Source organism: Lathamus discolor, chromosome 8 (assembly GCF_037157495.1).
Source record: "Lathamus discolor isolate bLatDis1 chromosome 8, bLatDis1.hap1, whole genome shotgun sequence".
Classification (NCBI taxonomy): domain Eukaryota; kingdom Metazoa; phylum Chordata; class Aves; order Psittaciformes; family Psittacidae; genus Lathamus; species Lathamus discolor.
In genome coordinates this window covers 269,440-280,575 of record NC_088891.1, presented here as the reverse complement: position 1 = coordinate 280,575, position 11,136 = coordinate 269,440, and the positions used below count along the sequence as shown (strand labels likewise).

The 11,136-nt window shown below is 48.4% G+C and overlaps 1 long non-coding RNA gene across 1 annotated transcript; it reads right to left on the bottom strand.

Annotated features, from left to right (window-relative positions):
- Nucleotides 1-5,226: 5,226 nt before the first annotated feature.
- On the bottom strand, nucleotides 5,227-5,873 carry LOC136019114 (uncharacterized). The gene is made up of 3 exons (XR_010614749.1): nucleotides 5,800-5,873; nucleotides 5,500-5,717; nucleotides 5,227-5,429 (listed from the first exon to the last, which is right to left on the bottom strand). It is a non-coding gene; the product is annotated as an uncharacterized LOC136019114 (long non-coding RNA).
- Between the last annotated feature and the right edge of the window lie 5,263 nt (nucleotides 5,874-11,136).

The window sequence follows — 11,136 nt, the reverse complement described above, 5'->3', positions numbered from 1 at the left end:
AACTGTTCTTGGGTGGGCTTAATTGCACCGGACTGAGCTAAAGTGGGCTGGACTGGTCTGAATTGGGCCAAAGTAGTGCCAAGCCATGCTGTGTAGCAAACGAGCCGTTTTGCCTGTAGCAAGCGAGGGTGGGCTGGGCTCTGCTGGGCTGGACAAGGCTAAACTGTGTTGAAGTGGGCTAAACTGGGCTGGACGGGTCTGAAGTGGGCCAAAGTGGTCTAAACTCTCCTGAAGTGGGCCAAACTGGGCTGAACGGTGCTGGAGTGGCTGAAGTGGGCTGAAGGGGGCTTCACTGGGTTAGACAGATCTGAGCTTGTCTGAAAGTGACTGGACTGGGCCAAATTGGAGTAAATTTTGCTGGGCTGGGCTGAACTGGGCTGAACTGAGGTAAACTGGCTTGAAGTGGCTGATCATGTCTTGGCTGGGCTGTGCTAAACCAGGCTGAACTGTGCTAAAGTGGGCCTAATTGGGCTCAGCTTGTCTGCGCTGAGCTGCAGTGGGCTGGGCTGTAAAGTGGGCTGAACTGGGTTAAATTGGGCAGGGATAAGATGGATTGGGCTAAACTGGGCTGGACTGAGCTGGCCTAAAGTACGCTACGTTGGAATGGGAAGGGCTAAAGTGGGCTAAACTGTAGTGCGCTGGGCTGCCTTGGGCTAAAGTGGGCTGAACTGGTCTGAAGTGTGGCTGAAGTGGGCTCAAGAGGGCTAAGGAGTGGTGGGTGGTCTGAATTGGGCTAAACGCTGCTGAACTGTGCTAAATTGGTTGGGACAGGTCTGAACAGGGCTGGGCTGAGCTAAGTTGGTCTGGCCAGGGCAAAACTGGTCTGAAGTGGGCTAAAGTGTGCTGGGCTAAAGTGGAACGGACTTTGCTAAAGCTGGCTGCGCTGGGCTGAAGTGGGCTGAAGGGGCTGGGGTGAGCTGGAATGGGCTAATGTGGCCTGGACTGAAGTGGGGTAAAGTGTCTGAAGTGAGATAAGCTGGGCTGGACTGGTGTGCACTGGGCTAAACTGGGCTGTGCTGGGCTAAAGTGGTCTGGAGAGGTCTGAAGTGGGCCAAAATGTGCTGGACTGGGCTAAACTGTTCTTGGGTGGGCTTAATTGCACCGGACTGAGCTAAAGTGGGCTGGACTGGTCTGAATTGGGCCAAAGTAGTGCCAAGCCATGCTGTGTAGCAAGCGAGGGTGGGCTGGGCTCTGCTGGGCTGGACAAGGCTAAACTGTGCTGAAGTGGGCTAAACTGGGCTGGACTGGTCTGAAGTGGGCCAAAGTGGTCTAAACTCTCCTGAAGTGGGCCAAACTGGGCTGAACGGTGCTGGAGTGGCTGAAGTGGGCTGAAGTGGGCTTCACAGGGTTAGAGAGATCTGAGCTTGTCTGAAAGTGACTGGACTGGGCCGAATTGGAGTAAATTTTGCTGGCCTGGGCTGAACTGGGCTGAACTGAGGTAAACTGGCTTGAAGTGGCTGATCATGTCTTGGCTGGGCTGGGCTGTGCTAAACCGGGCTGAACTGTGCTAAAGTGGGCCTAATTGGGCTCAGCTTGTCTGCGCTGAGCTGCAGTGGGCTGGGCTGTAAAGTGGGCTGAACTGGGTTAAATTGGGCAGGGATAAGATGGATTGGGCTAAACTGGGCTGGACTGAGCTGGCCTAAAGTACGCTACGTTGGTCTGGGAAGGGCTAAAGTGGGCTAAACTGTAGTGGGCCGGGCTGCGTTGGGCTAAAGTGGGCTGGACTGGTCTGAATTGGGCTTAACTGTGACAAAGTGTTCTGGATAGATGTGAATTGGGATAAACTAGGCTGAAGTGGTCTAAAGTGTGCTGGGCTGGTCTGAAGTGGGCTGAAGTGTGCTCAAAAGGGCTATGGTGTGCTGGATGGTCTGAATTGGGCTAAACGCTGCAGAACTGTGCTAAATTGGTTGGGACAGGTCTGAACTGGGCTGGGCTGAGCTAAGTTGGTCTGGCCAGGGCAAAACTGGTCTGAAGTGGGCTAAAGTGGGCTGGACTGGGCTAAAGTGGAACGGACCTTGCTAAAGCTGGCTGCGCTGGGCTGAAGTGGGCTGAAGGGGCTGGGGTGAGCTGGAATGGGCTGGACAGGGCTAATGTGGCCTGGACTGAAGTGGGGTAAAGTGTCTGAAGTGAGATAAGCTGGGCTGGACTGGTGTGCACTGGGCTAAACTGGGCTGTGCTGGGCTAAAGTGGTCTGGAGAGGTCTGAAGTGAGCCAAAATGTGCTGGACTGGGCTAAACTGTTCTTGGGTGGCCTTATTTGCACTGGACTGAGCTAAAGTGGGCTGGACTGGTCTGAATTGGGTCAAAGTAGTGCCAAGCCATGCTGTGTAGCAAACGAGCCGTTTTGCCTTTAGCAAGCGAGGGTGGGCTGGGCTCTGCTGGGCTGGACAAGGCTAAACTGTGCTGAAGTGGGCTAAACTGGGCTGGACTGGTCTGAAGTGGGCCAAAGTGGTCTAAACTCTCCTGAAGAGGGCCAAACTGGGCTGAACGGTGCTGGAGTGGCTGAAGTGGGCTGAAGGGGGCTTCACTGGGTTAGACAGATCTGAGCTTGTCTGAAAGTGACTGGACTGGGCCGAATTGGAGTAAATTTTGCTGGGCTGGGCTGAACTGGGCTGAACTGAGGTAAACTGGCTTGAAGTGGCTGATCATGTCCTGGCTGGGCTGTGCTAAAGCAGGCTGAACTGTGCTAAAGTGGGCCTAATTGGGCTCAGCTTGTCTGCGCTGAGCTGCAGTGGGCTGGGCTGTAAAGTGGGCTGAACTGGGTTAAATTGGGCAGGGATAAGATGGACTGGGCTGGACTGAGCTGGCCTAAAGTACGCTACGTTGGAATGGGAAGGGCTAAAGTGGGCTAAACTGTAGTGGGCTGGGCTGCCTTGGGCTAAAGTGGGCTGAACTGGTCTGAAGTGTGGCTGAAGTGGGCTCAAGAGGGCTAAGGTGTGGTGGATGGTCTGAATTGGGCTAAACCCTGCTGAACTGTGCTAAATTGGTTGGGACAGGTCTGAACAGGGCTGGGCTGAGTTAAGTTGGTCTGGCCAGGGCAAAACTGGTCTGAAGTGGGCTAAAGTGTGCTGGGCTAAAGTGGAACGGACTTTGCTAAAGCTGGCTGCGCTGGGCTGAAGTGGGCTGAAGGGGCTGGGGTGAGCTGGACAGGGCTAATGTGGCCTGGACTGAAGTGGGGTAAAGTGTCTGAAGTGAGATAAGCTGGGCTGGACTGGTGTGCACTGGGCTAAACTGGGCTGTGCTGGGCTAAAATGGTCTGGAGAGGTCTGAAGTGGGCCAAAATGTGCTGGACTGGGCTAAACTGTTCTTGGGTGGGCTTAATTGCACCGGACTGAGCTAAAGTGGGCTGGACTGGTCTGAATTGGGCCAAAGTAGTGCCAAGCCATGCTGTGTAGCAAGCGAGGGTGGGCTGAGCTCTGCTGGGCTGGACAAGGCTAAACTGTGCTGAAGTGGGCTAAACTGGGCTGGACTGGTCTGAAGTGGGCCAAAGTGGTCTAAACTCTCCTGAAGAGGGCCAAACTGGGCTGAACGGTGCTGGAGTGGCTGAAGTGGGCTGAAGGGGGCTTCACTGGGTTAGACAGATCTGAGCTTGTCTGAAAGTGACTGGACTGGGCCGAATTGGAGTAAATTTTGCTGGGCTGGGCTGAACTGGGCTGAACTGAGGTAAACTGGCTTGAAGTGGCTGATCATGTCTTGGCTGGGCTGTGCTAAACCAGGCTGAACTGTGCTAAAGTGGGCCTAATTGGGCTCAGCTTGTCTGCGCTGAGCTGCAGTGGGCTGGGCTGTAAAGTGGGCTGAACTGGGTTAAATTGGGCAGGGATAAGATGGACTGGGCTGGACTGAGCTGGCCTAAAGTACGCTACGTTGGTCTGGGAAGGGCTAAAGTGGGCTAAACTGTAGTGGGCTGGGCTGCCTTGGGCTAAAGTGGGCTGAACTGGTCTGAAGTGTGGCTGAAGTGGGCTCAAGAGGGCTAAGGTGTGGTGGATGGTCTGAATTGGGCTAAACCCTGCTGAACTGTGCTAAATTGGTTGGGACAGGTCTGAACAAGGCTGGGCTGAGCTAAGTTGGTCTGGCCAGGGCAAAACTGGTCTGAAGTGGGCTAAAGTGGGCTGTGCTAAAGTGGAACAGACTTTGCTAAAGCTGGCTGCGCTGGGCTGAAGTGGGCTGAAGGGGCTGGGGTGAGCTGGACAGGGCTAATGTGGCCTGGACTGAAGTGGGGTAAAGTGTCTGAAGTGAGATAAGCTGGGCTGGACTGGTGTGCACTGGGCTAAACTGGGCTGTGCTGGGCTAAAGTGGTCTGGAGAGGTCTGAAGTGGGCCAAAATGTGCTGGACTGGGCTAAACTGTTCTTGGGTGGCCTTAATTGCACCAGACTGAGCTAAAGTGGGCTGGACTGGTCTGAATTGGGCCAAAGTAGTGCCAAGCCATGCTGTGTAGCAAACGAGCCGTTTTGCCTGTAGCAAGCGAGGGTGGGCTGGGCTCTGCTGGGCTGGACAAGGCTAAACTGTGTTGAAGTGGACTAAACTGGGCTGGACTGGTCTGAAGTGGGCCAAAGTGGTCTAAACTCTCCTGAAGTGGGCCAAACTGGGCTGAACGGTGCTGGAGTGGCTGAAGTGGGCTGAAGGGGGCTTCACTGGGTTAGACAGATCTGAGCTTGTCTGAAAGTGACTGGATTGGGCCGAATTGGAGTATATTTTGCTGGCCTGGGCTGAACTGAGGTAAACTGGCTTGAAGTGGCTGATCATGTCTTGGCTGGGCTGTGCTAAACCGGGCTGAACTGTGCTAAAGTGGGCCTAATTGGGCTCAGCTTGTCTGCGCTGAGCTGCAGTGGGCTGGGCTGTAAAGTGGGCTGAACTGGGTTAAATTGGGCAGGGATAAGATGGAGTGGGCTGGACTGAGCTGGCCTAAAGTACGCTACGTTGGGCTGGGAAGGGCTAAAGTGGGCTAAACTGTAGTGGGCTGGGCTGCGTTGGGCTAAAGTGGGCTGGACTGGTCTGAATAGGGCTTAACTGTGACAAAGTGTTCTGGATAGATGTGAATTGGGATAAACTAGGCTGAACTGGTCTAAAGTGTGCTGGGCTGGTCTGAAGTGGGCTAAAGTGAGCTGGGTTAGGGTTAGGATTAGGGCAATTAAGTCCACCCAAGAAGAGTTTAGCCCAGTCCAGCACTTTTTGGCATTCACTTGAGCTAACCAATTGCCTACAGGCACCCTCGACTGTTTTCAGACTTTCTGGCTTAAATACTACATTGGAATGCTACATCTCAAACCTCTTCCTGCCATTCTGACATTGTCCCCCACGGCTTCGCCTCCTACAGGAGGCCCTCTACTTACCTTGCGTAGTGCTATTCTTCCCGAGTCCGCCTCTCTGCTCAGAACTCCCACAGCAGACGCCAGTCATGTTGCTGCCCTTGCCAAGTTGCTCTTCATCATCTGACAGAAACAAAAAAAGGGCAACACGTTGTGCTGGCCATCATCTCCATCATCCCAGCCTTTTCCTTACCTTCCTTCTGCCTCCTCCCAAGCTCCTCACACCATGCTTGCTTGTCTCAAAGCAACTCCAGAGTCTGATGCGGGGCCTCTTCTCCCCTGCGTGCCCTAGGAATTCTGCAAAAGCCAACTGCCATGGTTCTTGCTTAAGTGACCGACTCCACAATCCTTCTGCTTATCCCTCTGACTCACTTCAAGCACTCATCCGACTCCCAACATAAAAGACAAGACCTGCAATACCAAACACAAATACTGAATCTTTTTGCCATGTTCTTCTAAACATGAGGGCATCACACAAAATGAAACCCTTTACCTTTTCATAGCTGGAACTGGAAGCTGGATGAAACCCTTAGAAGGCTCCTGCTGATGTGACTGAAAAAAAAGCTGTCCTCTTCTTTATGTTTGTAAGTAAGGAACACGAATGCCTGACCAGCTTTTAACCAGCCAACACAAGCACTCAGTATATAAAGGACTAAGTTCCAAGAACAAGCTTAACACTTTCAGTTCTAGCAGTGAGTTGGAAGCACCAAAACAGCTCACAAGCTAATGCACTCATTAAAACAGTCAAGCTGTACTACCCTGCCCACTATAAGATGGTGCTAAAAAAAGTCCCATTTAATTTTTCTCATCCCCATGGTGTATTTCAAATCTCTTTCTGCTATCCTGATGCTGTTTCCCCCGTCTGTTCTGTGGAAAACTTTTCTTTCTGCTTAGTTTTTATAGTGTCATAAGTCTCAAACTAAAGTTGTTGCTCAGATCTCCCACACTAGACACATGGGTGTTTACTGCACCCACCCAATTTATTTTTATCATTTGCAGTAACAGGAGTAAAAGGAAAAAATAAAAGAACTGCCACACAACATTCTGTAGACTAAGACAAGGAAATTCCCTGAAATATTTATTATATGCAGACTGTAATGAACAAGCACTCTGTAATTTAGAGTTTTAAAATGAGAAATATACAAGCTGAAAAGCATTCTTTTATCTTTCCCTGCCAAAAGTCATCAGTTATTTAACAGTCACTACATCCTAAAAGAACATTAATATTATGTTTGTTATTCTTTAGACCCAAGTGTCCAACTTAGTTTTTGAAAGAGCACAAACCCAAAGGCACTCTTGAAGTAACTCTTAAACATATAAATGGAATGTTTGTTTAGTAACCACTGTTATAACTATTTTATGAGAAATAAAAGACAAGTAATAAGAACATAAACTGTAAACAAATTCTTCTTTAAGTTCTGTGGCTAAGAGCAATAAAAACACTTACCGGAACACCACCACTAACAACAGCATCTTAAGTAAAACCACAGCACAAAAAAATTCATTAATACAAGAAGATGCAAAACCAAAGATAGCTTAAAAAATTTAGCTCAGAAAAAATCATTTCAAAGAACTCAAATAACAAAAGCAATACACACATCATTGAAACCACAAAACACCCCAAAGACCTTACCTTGAATAGCAACAAATCCTAAAGAAGACCCTTACTCCGAAGCTGTGCCTTATATACCCCAGGCCCTACCCACAACCCCCCCCAGTGCCCTGGCTCAGGTGTGGGGCAAACCAGCTGCTGGGATAAAAACAGCCTGACAAGGTGCACCTGGTTTTTGTTGTTTTGGGTTTGGTTTCTTGGCTGCTCTCTGATTTTAACTTCTTGGGTTTCTTTTTGGGGCTTAGATTTCTATTCAAAATTCTCAGATTCCATAGCTTCACTTTTATGAAGTTAGGCTCAAAACTATACTTGGTTTCAGACTGGGTGGGGGTTTTCTGTCTCACATTCTAGGGCTTAGTCTCAAAGAGGTTTTCTTCCACACAGACTGGCTCAGGCTCATATACTTAAACAGCACAGACACTCTAGTTCAGATTTAGGCTCAATTTGGCATTGACTGGCTCGCCCAACCACACGAGTCTCACATCGAGACTAACACAGGCTTCCTGGTTCAGACTCGCTCTCACATTCTAACTAAACAAAGACATTCAGGTGATTTAGCCAAGGTGAGCAAAGCTTAGACCACCCAAGCAGCAATTTATTTTAGGGTCTTGTCATTTTCATAAAGCTGCAATTACTTTTTGTTGGTGGTGTATTCCAGGGGGTGTACACGTTAGACTAAAGGGATGGAAAAGCTCTGAGGGCTAGTGGATGAGTAGTAAAGTGACAGGAGAGAGAGATGGGACTTCCTGAGGGAAGGGTGCAGCTTCTGTATCTCTGTCAGTGTGTGCATGTTCCCTTTTCTTTTCTAGGTGCTGCAGATAACTCGAGGGAGGTGAAGCTGCAAACTCAGGAGGGCTGTGAGAAGATAGGGGGTTGTGTGTGTTGGGTGTGCTTAATTGTTGAGGAGAGCATGGCAAAGGGGTTCAGTATTTGTGCTCGGTGTTGCAGGGCTGCCCTCTACCTTTGGACTCGGATGAGTGCTTGAAGTGAGTCAGACAGGTAAGGAGAAGGATAGTGGGGTCGGTCCCTTTTTGCAAGCAGGGTGATCATTTGTCTCTATTGTACTCCTAGGACCTGGAGGTGAGGAGAGGCTCAATGTCGGACTCCACTGTGGGTTTGGAACAGGCAAGCACAATGTTGATGAGCTTTGAAGGAGGAAGAGGGCTGTTACAGAGCAGGCCAGCACTGGTGGGTGGGGTGGTGGTGATGATGGTGGCCAGCACAGTGTGTTCCTGTTTGCTCGTTTGTTTGCTGCAGGTGATAAAGAGAAACTTGGCAGCTGTGGCAAGATCACAGGACTCTGATGTGGGTGTTCTGAGCATCAAGGCCAGCTTGAAACCCATGGCACTATGGAAGCTAAGTAGAGGGACTGCTGCTTGGGACTGGAGGGTGGGGGACAAGGTTCGGATGGCAGGAAGGGGTTTGAAATGTAGCATGGGGCTGAGGGAAAGGCAGGGGGTTACTCTGTAGCATGAGCTTACATGGGTAGGGCAGCTACAGCTTGACTGTGTTAGGGAGGGAGGGTGTCACCCACAGCCCTTCCCTCAGTGACCTGGGTCAGGGGTGAGGCAAACCCCCAGCTGGGATAAAAGCACCCTGACGATCCACAGCTGGGTCTTGTTTCATCTGGTTCTGGTTCATTGCCTGCTCCCCGGCTTTAATTTTCAGGCTTTCATTGGCTTAGACTCATATTCAAGACTGGCAGACAGTGCAGGCTCCTTCTCACACAGACTGGCTCAGACTCATACTCACGTTTAAGCTGCACAGACATTCTCTGGCGCTGACTTCTCCTCACACTCGCTTAGGCTCAGTCTGACACTGACTGGCTCATGCATCCACACAAATCACATTTTGATTCTAGCATAGCATTCCTGGTTCAGACTACCTGGCTAAGATTCCCTGGCTCAAACTCATCCTCACACTCGAGCTAAAAAATAACATTCAGATGACTTAGTCAAGATGAGCCATGCTTGGAACACCCCAGTAGCAACTTATTTCAGGGTCGGCCAAAGCTTCTGTTTTTCTCTCCATGAGTGCCTGTTTCCATTTCCTTTTTAGGTGCCACACTTAAGTCAAGAGAGGTGAAGCTGCCAGCTGAGGAGGGCTGTGAGAAGGTAGAAGAGTTGTTTGCGTGTGTGGGGTGAGTAAGAGCTGAGAATAACATGGCAAAGGTTTCAGTAGTAGTGTTGGTTATTGCAGGCCCTGGGTTCTACTTCTGCAGTCAGATGAGTGTTTGAGGTGAGTTGAGGAGGTAACTATAATGGTTGTGGGGGTGGGTCACTTTTTGCAAGCACCATGGTCATTTCTTTGTATTGTACTCCTAGGTCCTAGAGTGCATGAGAAGCCCAGCATAGTATTATGCAGTAGATTTGGAGTAGGTGAGCATAATGTAAAGGCAAAGTAGAGTTACAGAAAAGGCTCGCATCACTTCATCATAAAAGTGAAGCTATGGAATCTGAGAATTTTGAATGTAAATCTAAGCCCCAAAAAGAAACCCAAAAAGTTAAACTAGAGAGCAGCCAAAAAACCAAACCCAAAACAACAAAAACCAGGTGCACCTTGTCAGGCTGTTTTTATCCCAGCAGCTGGTTTGCCCCACACCTGAGCCAGGGCACTGGGGGGGGGGTGTGGGTAGGGCCTGGGGTATATAAGGCACAGCTTCGGAGTAAGGTTCCTCTTGAGGATTTGATGCTATTCAAGGTAAGGTCTTTGGGGTGTTTTGTGGTTTTAATGTTTTGTGTATTGCTGTTGTTTTTTGAGTTCTTTGAAATGATTTTTTCTAAGTATTTCAAGTTGTCTTGGTTTTTACTTATTTATATATTAACAAATTTTTTTGTGTTGTGGTTTTATTTTAGGTGCTGTTGTTATTGGTGGTGTTCAGGTAAGTGATTATTTTTCTTGCTCTCAGCTACAGAACTTATGAAAACAATTGTTTATGGTTTATGTTCTTATTACTTGTTTTTTGTTGGTTTTATTTGTCATAGAATAGTTATAATAGTGGTTACTGACCAAACATACCATTTATACAGTTAAGAGTTATTTCAAGAGTGCCTTCGGGTCTATGCTCTTTCAAAAACTAAGTTGGACACTTGGTTTAAAAAATACCAAAACTTATTATTAATGTGTTTTTGGGATGTAGTAGATGTTAAGTAACTCATGACTTTTGGCAGGGAAAAGTAAAAGAATACTTTTCAGCTTGTAAATTTCTCATTTTAAAACTCTAAAATACAGAGAGCACTTGTTCCTTACAGTCTGCATATAATAAACACTTCAGGGAATCTTCTCGTCTTTGTCTACAGAATGTTGTGTGGCAGAACTTTTAGTTACTTTTTTTTTTTTCTCTTTACCTGTTACTGCAGATAATGAAAATTAGTTGCGTGGATGCAGTAAACACCCATGTGTCTAGTGTGGGAGATACGAGCAATAATTTTGGTTAGAGACTTAAAACACTATAAAAACTAAGCAGAAAGACTCGTTTTCCACATAATAGATAATGGAAACAGCATCAGGATAGCAGAAAGATGTTTGAAATATACTACAGGGACAAAAAAAAAAGCAAGTGGGATGTTTTTTAGCACTATCTTATACTGGGCAGGGTAGTACAGCCTGACTCTTTAAATGAGTGCATTTGCTTGTGAGCTGTCTTGGTGCTTCCAACTCACTGCTAGAACTAAAAGTGTTAAGACTGTTCTTCGAACTTAGTCCTTTATATACTGAGTGCTTGTGTTGGTTGTTTAAAAGCTGGTCAGGCATTTGTGTTCATTACTTAGAAACATAAAGCAGAGAACAGCTTTTTTTTTCAGTCACATCAGCAGGAGCCTTCCAGGGCGTTCATCCAGCTTCCAGTTCCAGCTATGAAAAGGTAAGGGGTTTGATTTTGAGTGTGGTGTCCCCATGTTTAGAACAACCTGGCAAAAAGATTCAGTATTTGTGTTTAGTTTTGCAGGTCTCGCCCTCTACGTTGGGAGTTGGAGAAGTGCTTGAGGTGAGTGGGGGAGTTAAGCAGAAGGATTGTGGAGTCGGTCACTTACGCAAGAACCATGGTAATTGGGTTCTGTTGAACTCCTAGAGCACGCAGGGGAAGAGAGGCCTGGTATCAGACTCGGGAATCTCTTTGGGACAGGCAAGCACAGTGTTGAGCAGCTTGGGAAGAGGCAGACCATTGGTACGGACCAGCCTGGGCTGGATGGCTGGGATGCTGGAGATGACGGCCAGCAC